The sequence below is a fragment of the Cervus canadensis genome, chromosome 1 (genome assembly GCF_019320065.1).
Source record: "Cervus canadensis isolate Bull #8, Minnesota chromosome 1, ASM1932006v1, whole genome shotgun sequence".
Taxonomy (NCBI): domain Eukaryota; kingdom Metazoa; phylum Chordata; class Mammalia; order Artiodactyla; family Cervidae; genus Cervus; species Cervus canadensis.
In genome coordinates this window covers 113,000,637-113,015,652 of record NC_057386.1, presented here as the reverse complement: position 1 = coordinate 113,015,652, position 15,016 = coordinate 113,000,637, and the positions used below count along the sequence as shown (strand labels likewise).

Here is a 15,016-nt window from a genome sequence, read left to right as displayed (position 1 = left end):
TTTCAGTCCGGATGGAGGATCAGGCTGGTCCTAGCTGGCCAGCTCTGCAAGAAGAGAAACCAGGTGCTGAAATTGAATACGACTCCCCACCCTTCACCCTCTCTGAAGAAGCTGGTCCCCCTAAGCCTGGGGTGGGGGCTTTCCAGTAAGCGATGGACCAGAAGAACCCATGTGGGATGGGTCAGACCTGTCACCTGGAGGTTCCAAATAACTTGAGACTCCTTGGTTGCGAAAGAATGGGGAGGTAGGTGACATCGTCCCCATTTCACAGATGCAGAAACTGAGGCTTGGAGAGTCCAAGGCCAGCATCTTAGGCACACTCAACCCCAAATCCTGTGACAATGAACTAGATTTTTCCTTAAAAGGCAGCATCGGTGCCTAACAAACATCACTCCAAGCTGGTGATTAATAATAATTGTGACAGCCAGAGTTTACATGGCTTTGTTCTAAGCACTGAGTACATTTTGTTACTACCTTCTTTTCATCCTCGAAAAAGCAAGAGAGTTCCAGAAAAACATCTATTTCTGCTTTATTGACTATGCCAAAGCCTTCGACTGTGTGGATCACAATAAACTGTGCAAAATTCTGAAAGAGATGGGAATACCAGACCACCTGACCTGCCTCTTGAGAAACCTGTATGCAGGTCAGGAAGCAACAGTTAGAACTGGACATGGAACAACAGACTGGTTCCCAATAGGACAAGGAGTATGTCAAGGCTGTATATTGTCACCCTGCTTATTTAACTTATATGCAGAGTACAGCATGAGAAACACTGGGCTGAAAGAAGCACAAGCTGGAATCAAGATTGCTGGAAGAAATATCAATAACCTCAGATATAATGACACCACCCTTATGGCAGAAAGTGAAGAGGAACTAAAAAGCCTCTTGATGAAAGTGAAAGAGGAGAGTGAAAAAGTTGGCTTAAAGCTTAACATTCAGAAAACTAAGATCATGGCATCTGGTCCCATCACTTCATGGGAAATAGATGGGGAGACAGTGGAAACAGTGTCAGACTTTAATTTTTTGGGCTCCAAAAATCACTGTAGATGGTGATTACAGCCATGAAATTAAAAGACACTTACTCCTTGGAAGGAAAGTTATGACCAACCTAGATAGCATATTAAAAAGCAGAGACATTACTTTGCCAACAAAGGTCTGTCTAGTCAAGGCTATGGTTTTTCCAGTGGTCATGTATGGATGTGAGAGTTGGACTGTGAAGAAAGCTGAGCACCGAAAAATTGATGCTTTTGAACTGTTGTGTTGGAGAAGACTCTTGAGAGTCCCTTGGACTGCAAGGAGATCCAACCAGTCCATCCTAAAGGAGATCAGTCCTGGGTGTTCATTGGACGGACTGATGCTGAAGCTGAAACTCCAGTACTTTGGCCACCTCATGCGAAGAGTTGACTCATTGGAAAAGATCCTGATGCTGGGACGGATTGGGGGCAGGAGGAGAAGGGGAGGACAGAGGATGAGATGGTTGGATGGCATCACCAACTCGATGGACATGGGTTTGAGTAAACTCCGGGAGTTTGTGATGGACAGGGAGGCCTGGCGTGCTGCGATTCATGGGGTTGCAAAGAGTCGGACACGTCTGAGCAACTGAACTGAACTGAACTGAACCACCTACAAAGCAGGTACTGATAGGATGCCCATTTGATAGATGAAATAAAGCTGCCACCCAACTTGGAAGTCAGGCAGAGGGTCTACAGAGCCCTGAGTTTCCAGAGACCCTCTCCCTCCCCAGACCACCTCCCCAAACCCTCCCAGCCCTAATGCCGTCTCTGATGAGTCCTTGAGGCGGAGGCCTGAGAGTACGTTAACAAGACACAAGACACACAGCATTCTCCAGGCCTTGGTTATACCTGCCATGTGGGAGCTGACAGTCTGGGGTTGATAGGCAAAACTGGAAGCCTGAGTTTGAATCCTAACCCTGCTCTGGCCCGGCTGTTGTTCGTTTAGAAAGGTCTCTGGCCTTGGGACTTCCCCACATGCCCCGTGGCCAAAACACCGAAACATGAAACAGAAGCAATATCGCAACACATTCAATAAAGACTTTAAAAAGGTCCACATCAAGAAAAAAGAAGAAAAGAGAAAGATTTCTGGCCTTTCTGAGCCTCAGTTTCCCCTTCTGAGAAGTGGGAGAGTCTCTTCCCACCCAATCTACCCCCCAGCATAGAGGACTGGATCAAGCAAGTGGGAAAACACTTCCCAGGCTGCAGACCAGGAGGCTGAGCAGAGAGGGGCTGGGAGACACCCGAGGCCCTCAGCTGGGCAGGGACCACGTGGGCCCTTACAAATCCATACGCCACTGTCAGAGTGACAGTTAAGGGGGAGTCAAGGAAATGGAACCCCACTCCAATATTCTTGCCTGGGAAATTCCATGGACAGAGGAGCCTGGTGGGTTACAGTCCATGGGTTTGCAAGGAGTCAGACACTTCTGAGCGACCAACATACCCAGCCCATGGGTCTCAGGAGGACGGGGTGGGGAAGATGGGGATCAAGGAAGGGCCCCCAGAGGCCTGGGTGTTGGAAATTGCAGGGCTGGCATTTGCAGGAATGACCCAGAAGGGCACCTGAGTGGAGGAAGCCGGACACGCAAAGGCCTGGGGGGGACTTCCCTGGTGGTCCAGTGGTTAAGAATCCGCCTGCCAATGCAGGGGACACAGGTTCCGTCTCTGGCCCGGGAACTGAGATTTCACATGCTATGGAGCAGCTAAGCCCCTGTGCCACAGCTACCGAAGCCCCGGCTCTAAAGCCCGCAATTCACAAGAGGAGCCACACAATGAGAAGCCTGTGCAGGGCATCAAAGAGTAGCCCCGCTCGGGGCAACTAGAGAAAGCCCACGCACAGCAAGGAAGACCCAGCACAGCCAAAAATAAATAAATAATTTAATTTTTTTAAATAAAGAAGGCATTAAAAAAGGGCGGGTGGAGGCTAGAGGTTGGACCGCGGGAAGGGGCATGCATAGAGAACAGCAAGGCGTTTGGACGGCTGCAGCTAAGGATGCGTGAAGGTCTGCAAATAGGTGTGTGAAAGGTGGCTTTTCACCCGTGCCAGTGCGCGCGTGTGAGCCTGAGCGCGTTCTCCGTGCCCCGGATCCCCCAGCAGCGCTCGCCCCGGCATTTGTTTGCTCGGTTCCGGCCCTCCCCCGCCCCCCGCTGCCTCCTGGCTCCCCCGTTTGCCAGTCGGCTCTCTCTCCCTCTCCCGGGGGCTCCATGGGTCACTGAAACCGAAACAAGCGCCCGCTCTGATGGTTAAACCAGATGCCCAGACCTCGTCCCGCCTGGGCCCCATCCTGGGTCAGGAGGAGCCTCGGAGCTGCTGGGGAGGCCCCGCCCCGGCAGCATCAGACCGTGGGGGGCCTCGGTCCCCAGAGGGACAGGGCCAGACGAGGGGAAACCCAATCCCCGACACATGGAGATCATTTGCAGGAGGGACCGAATCCGTGACCAGCGGAGGGGAAGGAACGTGAGGTGGGGGGTGGGCCGGCTGGGGAGCAGGGGGCGGGGGGGGGCGGGGGGGGGGGTGAGGGGGCGGTCAGTGAGAGAGGGGCCGGGGCCAGCTCTGGGCCAGCCCCAGACCAGGCTCCAAGGCTGGGAGCCCGAGGGCAAGGTTCCCACCCTCTCTGGGCCTCCATGTCCTCCTTGCAAAGACAGAGAGGACTGCAAGAGATAGCTCGCAGCCGTACCTGACCCTGTGCCCAGCACACAGTCAGCCCCCAGCAAAAGGGGCTGATGCAGAGCTGAGGCCCAGAGAGGTTGTGTGACTTGCCAAAGGGCACACAGCGAGTCAGCACAGGAGCGGCGCTGGAATCACTCAGAAGCCTCTGGGGAAATGACGCATCCGCAGGGAGAGCTCAGAGGTGGCGGCCGGCCACCGTTGGCCAAACTGGGCACAGTTTGAGTGGCCTTTGTCTCCCTGTGGGCAGGTCTTCCTTCTACCTGTTTCACTGGGAATCCGGGGACCACCCTCCCCTCACCAGAATGGCTCCTACCCATTTTGTTTGGCTTTTCATTCACATAGGACACAATTCACCCATTGGAAGTGTAAACTCAAGTTTGGGTATATTATATGATTAATTTTTTCAATTGTAAAATATACATAGTGTTAAGTTCACCACTTAAAACCATTTTAAGTGAACAATTCAGTAATATTAAGTACATTCACAATGTCATAATCTTGTGCAACCATCACCACTAATTCCAAAATGTTTTCAGCACCCCAAACAGTAACTCTGTTCCCACCAAGCAATGAGCCCCCACCCCTCCTCCGCACAGCCCCTGTTAACGTCTACCCTCCCCCTATGGATGAGCACATCTAAGTGGAAGCACACAGTATTTGTCCTCCTGTGTCTGGCTTCTTTCACTTTGGGTTTTCCATGTTCATCCACGTGGTCGCCTGTGTCAGTATCTCATTCCTTTTGAAGGCTGAATCAAACTCCGCTGGAAGAACAGACCGTCTTGTGCTGTTTTCATCTGTGATGGGCACTTGGGCTGTTTCCGCCTCTTGGCTCCTGTGAATAATGCTGCTGTGAACGTGAATGAACCCTGCTGGAGTCTCTGTTTATGAGTCCTTTGGGTGAGCGAGTACCCAGGAGAGGAATTGTGGGGTCACAGGGTGACACCATGTTCGCTTTTGAGGACCCACCAAACTATGGCTGCACCAGGAGTCGGCAGCCCCCTGGCTTGGAGTCCAGCCCATATAAAGACGGGGGGACCGGGGCCCAGAGCTGGTCACCTCTCGCCTGGACTTCGCAGGAGACTCCTTGCTGCCCCTGCCTCTGCCTCAGCTCCTCCTGCCAGAGACATCCTCTCCAAACTCTCGGAACCCACGCGTGGCTCCCCATGGCTCTCTGGATAAAATCCTCAGACGTGGTGCCTTTCATGGAGCCCTCCTGACTCCAGGCTGGGTGGGGGTCCCCCCTCAGTGTCCCACCTTTGCATCTACACCCACCACAGCACTGATCAGGTGCCCTAGGCTTCCTGCTGACTCACCTGTCCCTGTCTCCTCATGGTCCTGAGTGTGGGAGGTGCTCAGTAAATAAGTATATTTCACAGATGAGGAAAGGGGACTCAGAGAAAGAAAATAACCTGCCTGAGGACAGCGAGCTGAGAAGCGAGGGAAACCTGAAACGGGTTACCTTCTAATTCAAGAAGATAGCAGGCGTCAAGTGCCTGGCACATAACTGGTGTTCAAAACATATTAAGTGCTGGTTTCCTTCCCATCCTTTGCCTTGAGCCTAAATGTCCCTGGGTCCAACCCAAGTGTGTGTCAGTCACTCAGTCGTGTCCGACTCTTTGCGACCCCAAGGACTGTAGCCCACCAGGCTCCTCTGTCCATGGACTTCTCTAGGCAAGAATACTGGAGTGGGTAACCATTCCCTTCTCCAGGGGATCTTCCTGACCCAGGGATTGAACCCAGGCATCCTGCATTGCAAGCATATTCTTTACTGTCTAAGACACCAGGGAAGCCCAGGTCAAGCCCAAGCCCTCCCTCTAACTCACTATGTGACCTCGAGCAAGGCTGTTGCCCTCTCTGAGCCTCAGTTTCCCATCTGTGATCTGGGGGCTGGAATTTGAGGCTTCTCCAGCCGCCACCACCCCCCCACCTCCGAGCAGATTCCTAACAGCTCAGCTGGACCCCCTCGCCGACCCCTCCTGCCCACAGGTAATTAGAGGAACGCAGTGGGGGTCGAGGGCAGGGGGAAGCCCCAGCAGGCAGCTCCTTCCTCTGAAAGGGGCCCCTCAACACTGCCGGCCCAGCCCCCGCTGCGAGAACAAAAGGCCTTGTGGACGTTCAAAGCGAGGAACCGGGCGGGAGGCCAGCGTGGGCGGCCGCAGAGATGGCCACGGGGCTCGTGGCGGGGATGGCCGGCAACTGGAAGCTGTCCCCATCCATCAGTCAGCGGTGACAGCTCCCGGGGCCCTGCGGCCCCCTGCAGCCCAGCCAGCTGACCATCCCGGCTGCACGGGCCACCCGGCCCCCTCCCGTCCGGTGGCTCCAGTCTGATGACCTGAATAATGGAGCCGCCTTGAGCGTCCAGCCACAGTGACAGACACTTCTCTGATCCAGGCCTCTCACTCTGCCACTGAGCGTTACTGTCTCAGCCACAGCCCCGGCCACCAGCCCCTCGTGTGAAGAGAGAGATGTGACATTCCGACGGGGCTGTGAGCTGGTGTGGCCAGGGGCCTGGGAGTCCAGGAGATGACCAGAGCTTGGCCTTGCTTGATGCCAGCCCCCTGTGTGACCCTGGGCAAGTGTTGATCCCTTTCAGGGTCCTCAGTTTCCCCTTTTGTGAAATGAATGTGTCACATCCCAGCTTCAGTGGGTGAATTCTGTGGTGCTCAAGGGTTTGGGGAGACAAGTGAAATTGAAGACCATCCACTCACTTTTCTGAAATGAGATCATCATTGTAAAACACTCAGCCCAGGGCCTGGCCTGAATCTTACAGACACAGACCATCAGCCAAATGACTAGTTAATACCTGGGAAGGAAAAAGAGTGAAGAGTCCAGGAAGGGTCCTGAGAGGCAGGGTTGGAGATGAGCCTGGAAGAGCATTCTGGGCAGAGGGAACAGCTGGTGTGGATGCTCAGAGTAAGGATCAAGCTTGGGGTGGGGGTGTGTTTGAGGGATATGGTAGAGGGGGATGATGGAGGGAGGCAGACCAGGCCATGCGAAGGGACTGGCTTTGCTGCGTGTCTCTGGGAGGCTGTTGGCCTCTCTGGTCTCCACACTCTGTCTGTTCCATGAGCTCCATGCTGGGATCTGCCACGTGGAGTACGAGGAGGAAAAGAGACAACGGGCTAAAGGGCTCAGAACGGCCTTGCATGAAATAAACACTCAGGATCTGGGAGCTATTTTGTATCATCGTCATCCTCGCCATTGTGCAGCACGCTGAGCGCTTTGACAGATCATATCGGCTTTCTGTCTCCAGGTGCTTATCTTTGAGAGAACACTGGAGGCCAGGGATGTCGACGGGTACGAGAAAGTTCTTACAGCTTGGGTGGTAAGAGGAAGGGGGAAAAAAAAATTGGAAAACAACCTAAATGTCCATCAGCAGGAGGATGACTCAATGAATAGTGACATTTTCATACCGTGGACGAGTCTATCGCAGTGACAGTGTGGCAACTGGAGCGTCACGTATCAACAAGGATCAGTCTCAAACGAGGATGTCGAGCCAAAAAAGCAATCACGGAAAATACATATGGGATGCTTGCATTTAGAGAAAGTTTTGTAACATGACAAGCCGCGCCGCAGACCACGTGTGGATATGCAGGTAGGTGGTGGAGGATAAAACGGGGTGGGGGAGTGATCAAACCGACTCAGGGGAGCAGTTCTCCTGCGTGGGGAGTAGGGGGCAGCCCTGGGGGACTGGCCAAGCCCCAAGGCTCCCTTCCAGCATCCTCTGCTGTATTTTTATGATTATCTGACATGGTATGTATTGTAACCTTTTTTTGTTTATCATTAGTGTTCCTTACTAGAATGTAAGCTCCATGAGGCCAGGGATCTTGGCCTGATTAGGTCTGTGCTGTGTCCCCAGAGCCTAGAATGGTGCCTGGAATATAGGCTCTCTGTAAATGTGTATTGAATGGGAAGGAGGGAGGGAGAGGAAGAAGGAGGGAGGGAAGGAGGGAGGAAAGAGAAGAAGCACGAGAAGGAATAAATTAGCATTGCAGAGAGAAACACAAGGCCTTCCTTATACAAGACTGCCCTGGTGGCTCAGACAGTAAAGAATCTGCGTGCAGTGCAGGAGACCGGGGTTTGATCCCTGGGTCAGGAAGATTCCCTGGAGAAGGGCATGGCTACCCACTCAAGTATTCTTGCCTGGGAAATCCCTTGGCAGAGTAGCCTGATGGGCTATAGTCCATGGGGTTGCAAGGAGTCGGACATGACTGAGCTACTAACACACACACACAATAACTTCCTTACACAAAGGAAAACATCAGGACCCCAGGGGAAATCAGAGGGTGGCTTGAGAAAATGGAGGAAGACCACCCCCTCTATTACCCCTGCCTTCGAGGGTTCCAGCCGCCCCACCCCGTGGCTCGGGGGCCCCCACGCACCTGACATTCTCCCTGGAGCTGGTGGGAAGGGAGCCTATGCTTTGAGGTGAACCCTCTCTCTCCTCTGTTGGGAAAGTAGATAGGAGACGGGGTCCACTGGGCCACAGGGAGTCTGCCTGCCTGGTGTGGAAGAGGTTTGTCATCTCCGAGTCAGGGTGGCCCAAGAAATACAGATGCCCTGAATGACCATGTTCTTTGCCACCATGGCCTCCCCCAATGGCCTGAGGTCAAGATCTCCCAACAGACTTAAACCCGCCAAGCCAGACACCCTGTGCCCCAAGCCCAGGTCCCCAGGGTCCCACCCTCTAAAAATTTTTACCAGGTGCATCCGGTTTTCTCCATCCCCAGTCCCCCTCTCTGCAGGATTCCACTGCAGCCTCCTGGCTCATCTCCCTAAGACCCCCTCTGACCCCTCCCAGCCCTCTGCTCGCAGTTGACCAGGTCCCCTCTGCTAGCCCTGCCTCCATGGCCCCCACAGAACTCAGGACATAGTCTCTGCCACAGCCAGAGGCCCTGCCTGCAGCTCCCCAGAGTCACCCCCGCCACCCCCAACCCACACTCTGCTCCAGCCGCTTCCCCCGAGGTCCCCTCCCACTTTGTACACACCGGCTCCTTCTCTCCTTCTCTCCTTTCCCCGACCCCGACACCCCCCATCCAACTCCAGGCCACCAACCCCGAACGTTCCTCCTTCTCCTTCAGTAACTCAGCTTATAAGCACTTGCCCCACCACCTCCATCAGGAAGGCTTCCTAGACTTCCCAGCATAGGTGAAGGCCCTCTCTGGGACTCTGCCAGCACCCTGGGTTTCCTGTTGCACTCGGCAGAGTGAGATGCAGTGGGGCAGAAACCATGTTCTGTGCATCACTGCACCCCCAGTACTGGCCCCGGGAAAGGCCCTGGTTACATACCTGCTGAATGAATGAATGAATGGACGAATGAGTGGATGAATGAACAAATGAACAAACCACATCTGTCACACCTGGATTTAAGCCTCAGGATCCTTTGGAAGGTCTAGATGCAGGGATTCAAAGCCATCTGAACTCGAGGCCTCCGGGGGGTCTGCCTGGCCCCACAGCCCCTTCTTGCAGGGAATAAAGACATAAGGAGTTTATCGCCTGTTCCGAGCACTTGTCCAACCCCACCTGTAATTCTCCTGCCAAGTAAAGTGAGCATGATATAGCTGATAAAACTGCTTTAAAATTCCCCTTGGCCCGATTTCCCTACAGGAAAATGGTTGGAACCCTAAATCTTGATGGGCATGAAATACAGCCAGGGGTGGGCAAGAGCCACGCTGCTGGGAGGAACCAGGGAGCAGGGAGCTACAGCCTCATAAATTGCCTGGAGCTGCCGTCCTAGAGGCTCAGCCCAGAGGAGGCTTCCTGAGCAGCTCCCATGGTGGGGGTCGGCCGGGCGGGGGCAGGGTGGGGGGGAGGTGGACCCTTCCCCAAGCAGCATGGAAGACTGTCCAGATGAGATAGGCATGAAACATTTCTGGAGGGGGCGGGGCAGGGGGAGGAGTTACAAACCCTAAGCCTTCAGCCCCTCTGAAGCACCTTCTTTAATTAATCCCTACAACAGCCCCAGGAGGAAAGTGCCTCCATCATGTCTGTTTCCAGATTTGAGGCTCAGAGAGGTTCAGTGACCTTGCCCCACCTCACACAGCTGAACAGGACAGAAGAGGAAGACAGAGGCCAGGCCTAAGGATGGTCTGGTATGGGGAGAGGATGTTTAAACATTAACTTTTTCCTTTCCAACCTCTCTGTATCCTTACAACTTCCTGTCTTTGGCAGCTCCCACCACCCTTCGCAACAAAGGGGGTGCAGACCTCGAGAGATCTCAAGGAGGAGCAGGGTTCTCCTGACAGTGTTTTCTTCCCACTGTGTTTATTTTTGAAGACACCGTCTGTTGGCAGCCACGATATCAGTTTCCTGTTATGTTCGGCGAGATAAAGCTTCCCTTTTAAAAAATCTCTTTGTGTGTTTGAAGTGAGTCAACTTAAAGAAAATACTAGGTAAGTAATACAGGTGGTGATGAGTTATACCCAAATCCGCAGCCCGCACCTCCTCTCCTGCTGGGTCAGCTCCTTGCGTACAGTCACTGCCTCCTCCCTGGGGCGAAGCCCAGGAGGTAGGGATTGTTGCTGGCTTAGTTCATGGGTCTCTCCCAAGTGGCCTAGTGCTCAGCACTCAGTAGATGCTCAATAAATAAATGTGAAATGAAGGCAGTGGCGATACAGGAGTGGGGTACTGAAAACTTGCTCAGCCAGCCCCTTTCCCTGCAATTCTAAAATCCTCCGATCCTGATATTCTGTTGTTGTCCGGGATTTAATGGACTCAGATTCTAGAGTCCTAGGGTGCGGGGAACCCAGGATCTTGGCTCTGTGGTTCTCTAATGCCAGCCTTCTCTGTCCCTAAGGCCTTCGGTGGCTCAGATGTGTGTGCAGTTGCTCAGAGACTCTAAGAATGTGGATGGATGGATGATGGATGGATGAGTGTAAGAGTGGATGGACAGACAGGTAGATGGATGGAAGGGTGGTGGGCAGTGAATGGACGGATGGGTGGATGGAAGGATGGGCAGATGGATGGGTGGATGGGTGAGTGAGCGAATGGAAGAACGAGAAGGAGAGAGACAGGATAGTTTAATGGATGACTACTTGGCAAACCGTTCATTTTCATGAAGAGTGCCTCGCCCCTCTTCCAAAATCTTCCAATCATCCACCAGCTTCTTCATCCCGATCCTGTCCAAGACACGTCCCTTTAACATAACATCAAACTAATGACTGCAAGAAAGAATTGCAAGAAGATAAGAACGAAGCTTCAAATACTGGTGAGACCTGCCAGACGAGAGGAAACCAGCCCTGAGAACATAAAGAGGAATGAACGGCTTAAGCATAGACCTGAGGCAGGAACTCAGTGGCACTCGGAGTATTTAAGGAGCGGAACTGAGAGCCATGGGACTGGGGCTCTGCAGGAAGGAGAAGAAGAGGGCCTCGCGGGCAGAGTTTGCACTGGGCTTGATGCCGCGGGTTTCACACAGGGGGCTGACCCGACCACCGACACGGCGCCCGACTCACCATTGCTCCCTGGGGAGGAGGGGCAGGGGTGGGAACAAGAGAGGGTGGCGAGGCAGGGAGGCGGCCGAGCACGGGCTCGGGCATGTTTGGAGGAGGACCCGTCAGGTCTTAGTGATGGGTGGCCTGTGGAGAGCGGCCAGTGCAGGAAGCAGGGGTGACTCTCACATCTTCTGGACTTCAGCTCTGAGAGCGCGGTGGGAGCCGAGATGGAGCTAGGGAAGCCTGGTTTGGATTGTAGATGGGACGCCCAGCGCTCTCCTCTTCCTCCATCCACAGAGAAATGCTCGTGGTGCACCTACTATGTGCCTGGTCGTGCCCTGGACTCACAGACAGAACTTACCAACTCCCCCACCTCCCGGCCACCCAGCACATCATGTACCTGACCAAGTTCCCACCAGCTCACCAAATCCCCTGGGAGTGACAGGACCAAGTGTCCGGGGGTGTCAGATTCCCCCCTGGTCCCTCCCCCCCAGCAACCAGCTGGCCCCATGTTCACGGCGCCAGGCCTCGCAGAGAGCAGGCGACCTTCCCGAGTGGCTGGGGCCCTGGGTGCTAATCCCTGCCCCGCCTCCTCCTGGAGGGCACACCCAGGACTTAACACAGTGTTGGCCCGGGTCACCCCAGGAGGTCATGCCCTCAGAGAAGAGACAACAGCTACCCAGCTGGGCCTCACCAACTGCGTGACCTTGGGCGGGCCACGTTCCAGAAAAGATCACCCTTAGAAGGTGTCATCTGTTGACCCGTGTTCACATGGCACCTTCTGTGTGCCAGGCTAAATGGGAACAAAAGAGACCCCTCTTGTTGGACCCCCACCCCCCACCACCAACATCCTACCCAGAAACAGATGAATCGAGAAAGATTTCCAGAGTGAGGGCTTCTGGGGAAACCCAAGAGAAGGCATAGATCATCACAGATTACATACATCCCTTCTTTCATCTCACCTTCACGTTACCCCCCAGGACAACCAGGGAGACATGGGGAAATTGAGGTCCTCAGAGCTGGAAGTTCCTTCCGAGGTTGCATACATATCACACCTGCCTTTTACAGCTGATCCTGAAGTGTCCGTCTGGGTATCAGCTTTATCTGACAACGAGAGAGGCAAGTGACCACGTGACCTGGAGGCTCTTGGGCAGAGAAGAATACACTAAGAAATGGAATGTGTTCTGGGGCTGTCTGATGGAGGACTCGAGGGTCTCTTGCCTCCTCTGAAAGCCCCCTCCTGACCATGCTAATTCTATCCCTTCCAAAAAGGATCTGAGAACTCCCCAGGTCCCACACAAGAGCCAGGGTTGGAAAGATGAATCGGTCAGGGTTACACAAGGCTTTGCCTGTTGCTAAATTTACAACTGCAATGTGAACCTCAGGACAAAGTAAAAACACTTGGGGGGAAAACTGGGGCCAAAGGGAGAACTTCAGACACCTCTCCAGGCCCTCTGAGTCCAGCAGAGCGAGGCACTTCCCAGTTGGGCCCGGAGAGAGGCTCTCGAAGGCAGCCTTGCAAACAGTAGGAGAGTTACCAGCCTGCCCAGCCTGAAGAGCTTTGCAAGCCTGCCCTGGTCACCGGAGCTGCTGTCTGCTCTCTGGCTCCTGCCTGGAGGGCCTTGTTCCTGATTCCAAAAAGGAAGGAGAGAGAGAGAGAGAAAGACCCTCTTTACTGGCCCTTGAAGCAAATATTTTTTGGTAAAAGGAACATCTCTCCCTACAAACATCTCCACACGAATGAAGATATTAAGTTCATGAGTACTGATATAAAATGTTCGGAGCAAGCACAAATCCATACCTTACAAATATCTACTAGGTTTGACCTAGTAGATGAGTGGACCTACTCATCATGAACATACATTTCACATGCAATGTTCATAAATACATTAAAAAAAAAGGATGTGCCCGTGTGTGTCTTGCTTATGTGTGTACAGACACTTGCCCCCGTGGCAACATGAACGTTCAAAGGTGATAAGCACAACATATGTGCTCACATAAGATTTTGGACCCAATTTGCTGCACACACACACACACACACACACTCTCTCTCTCTCTCTCTTTCCATCAACATCATAGGTAATTCATATAGAGCTAACTGTGTACCAAATGGGCTTTCCTGGTGGCTCAGTCAGTAAAGAATCTGCCTGCAATGCAGGAGATGCAGGTTCAGTCCCTGGGTCCAGAAGATCCCCTAGAGAAGGGAGTGGCTACCCACTCTAGTTTTCTTGCCTGGAGAATTCCATGGAGAGAGGAGCCTGGCAGGCTATAGTCCATGGGGTCACAAAGATTCAGACACCCCTAAGAGCAGCTAACACTTTCACTTTCACATGGACCAAATACCGTTCCCCACAGCATGCCCGTGTTCTTTGCGGCCCCATGGGCTGTAGCCTGCCAGGCCTGCCCTACCTAAACAAGGGCTCCTATGGGCATGGCCCCCCACACGGAGAAAGGGCGGCCCCAGCCCCCAGCCCTTGGCACTGCCGGGGTCTCATCGGCTCCCAGTAAGACACGGCAGGGGGCTCCGGGGGCAGCTCTGCAGGTGGGGAGGGAAGTCCTCTATGCCCGGGGTCCCCAACCCCCAGGCCGCCGACCGGTACGCTACATACCGCCGCATCAACACGCTGGTGTGAGGCTGTCATTTCTCTGACAGGGAAACAAAGGCACGAGCCTCAGAGTCGCCCGCCCAGGGTGCCAGAGCCAAGTAAACAAGGATGCTGGCAGGTCTAGCATCTCCAGCTCCAGCCAGCCCCGAGGGCCCATGCCCGTTCCTGCTCCCAGCCCCCCGCCCTGGGTTCCAACCCCAGACAGTGCCATTTTCTTCCTGCTACCCAGATGGTGCCTTCTCTTTGTCTTGAGGGGTTTTCTCCCTTCCCTTTTCTTTTTTTTCCCTCCGCTTTCTTTTCCACCTCCCCCCCTCCCCAGTTCAAAGGATGAAGGAGCAACTCCCAGGATGGCATCTGAAAACAAAAGTGGCTGCTGTCACCCAGAGCTGGGGGATATGGAAATGAGCTGATGGGTATGCAAATGAGGCTCCTGGGTGATTTGCATAGAGGCAGCCGGGGCGGGGCCGAGGTGGAGCAGGTGGGAGAGGCTGTGGGAAGACCTCCTGGGGGCCCTTCCCCCAGGTACCAGGCTTCTCCAGGCCCACCTCCCCGCCGGGAAGGTCTCCCTCAATGCCCGGCCTCTGCAGCGCGAGATACCTGGACAGCTGTTGGGGTTTAATCGTTTCTCTTTGGGTAAATGAAATTAAATTTCTGTTTGCTATCTCATGATGCAAACACATGGCTGGTTGAATTTTTTTTTTTTTTAATCAAGTTTGGAGTGCAAGTTTGGGATGATTTAACAAGATATTCTTGGATGGAAGAAGGAAAGTGAAAGGAAGGAGGGAAGGAGGAAAGAATAAAGGTAATGGATGGATGGATGGATAATGAGTGGATGGATAATGGGTAGACAGATGGATTGATGGATGGATAGGTATGGATGGATGGAAGAAGGAAAGTGAAAGGAAGGAGGGAGGCAGGAAGGAATAAAGGTAACGGATGCATGGATGGATAATGAGTGGATAGATGGATGGATGGATATGGATGGATGGGTGGATAATAGGTGGACAGATGGATGGATGGGTGTATAAATACAGATGGATGGATGATGAATGGATGGGTAGATGATGGATGGAAGAATGAAATGATGGAAGGATAGGTAGGTGGAGAAAAAGAAAGAAAAGAGGAAAGAAGGAAAAGGGATTGGAAGGTATACGGTCAGCTTGGGCCGCCATGACAAAATACTATAGACTGGGTGGCTTGAACAACAGAAATGTATTTTCTCATCACTCTGGAAGCTAGAAGTCTCAGATCAAGGTTCCAGCCAATTTAGCGTCCAGCGAGGCCTTGGTTTATACC

General features: G+C 53.4%; 1 long non-coding RNA gene across 2 annotated transcripts in view; it reads right to left on the bottom strand.

Annotated features, from left to right (window-relative positions):
* Positions 1-4,107: 4,107 nt before the first annotated feature.
* Positions 4,108-15,016, bottom strand: part of LOC122421615 — a 63,553-nt gene continuing 52,644 nt past the window's right edge. The window contains exons 5-8 of one of the 2 annotated variants that reach the window (XR_006263528.1): positions 12,077-12,218; positions 8,971-11,907; positions 8,064-8,183; positions 4,108-4,513 (exon numbers count right to left, since the gene is read on the bottom strand). This is a non-coding gene — a long non-coding RNA (uncharacterized LOC122421615). Of the gene's footprint in view, positions 4,514-8,063; positions 8,184-8,736; positions 11,908-12,076; positions 12,219-15,016 lie in introns of those variants that run through there. The other variant, XR_006263529.1, reaches the window with a different exon arrangement.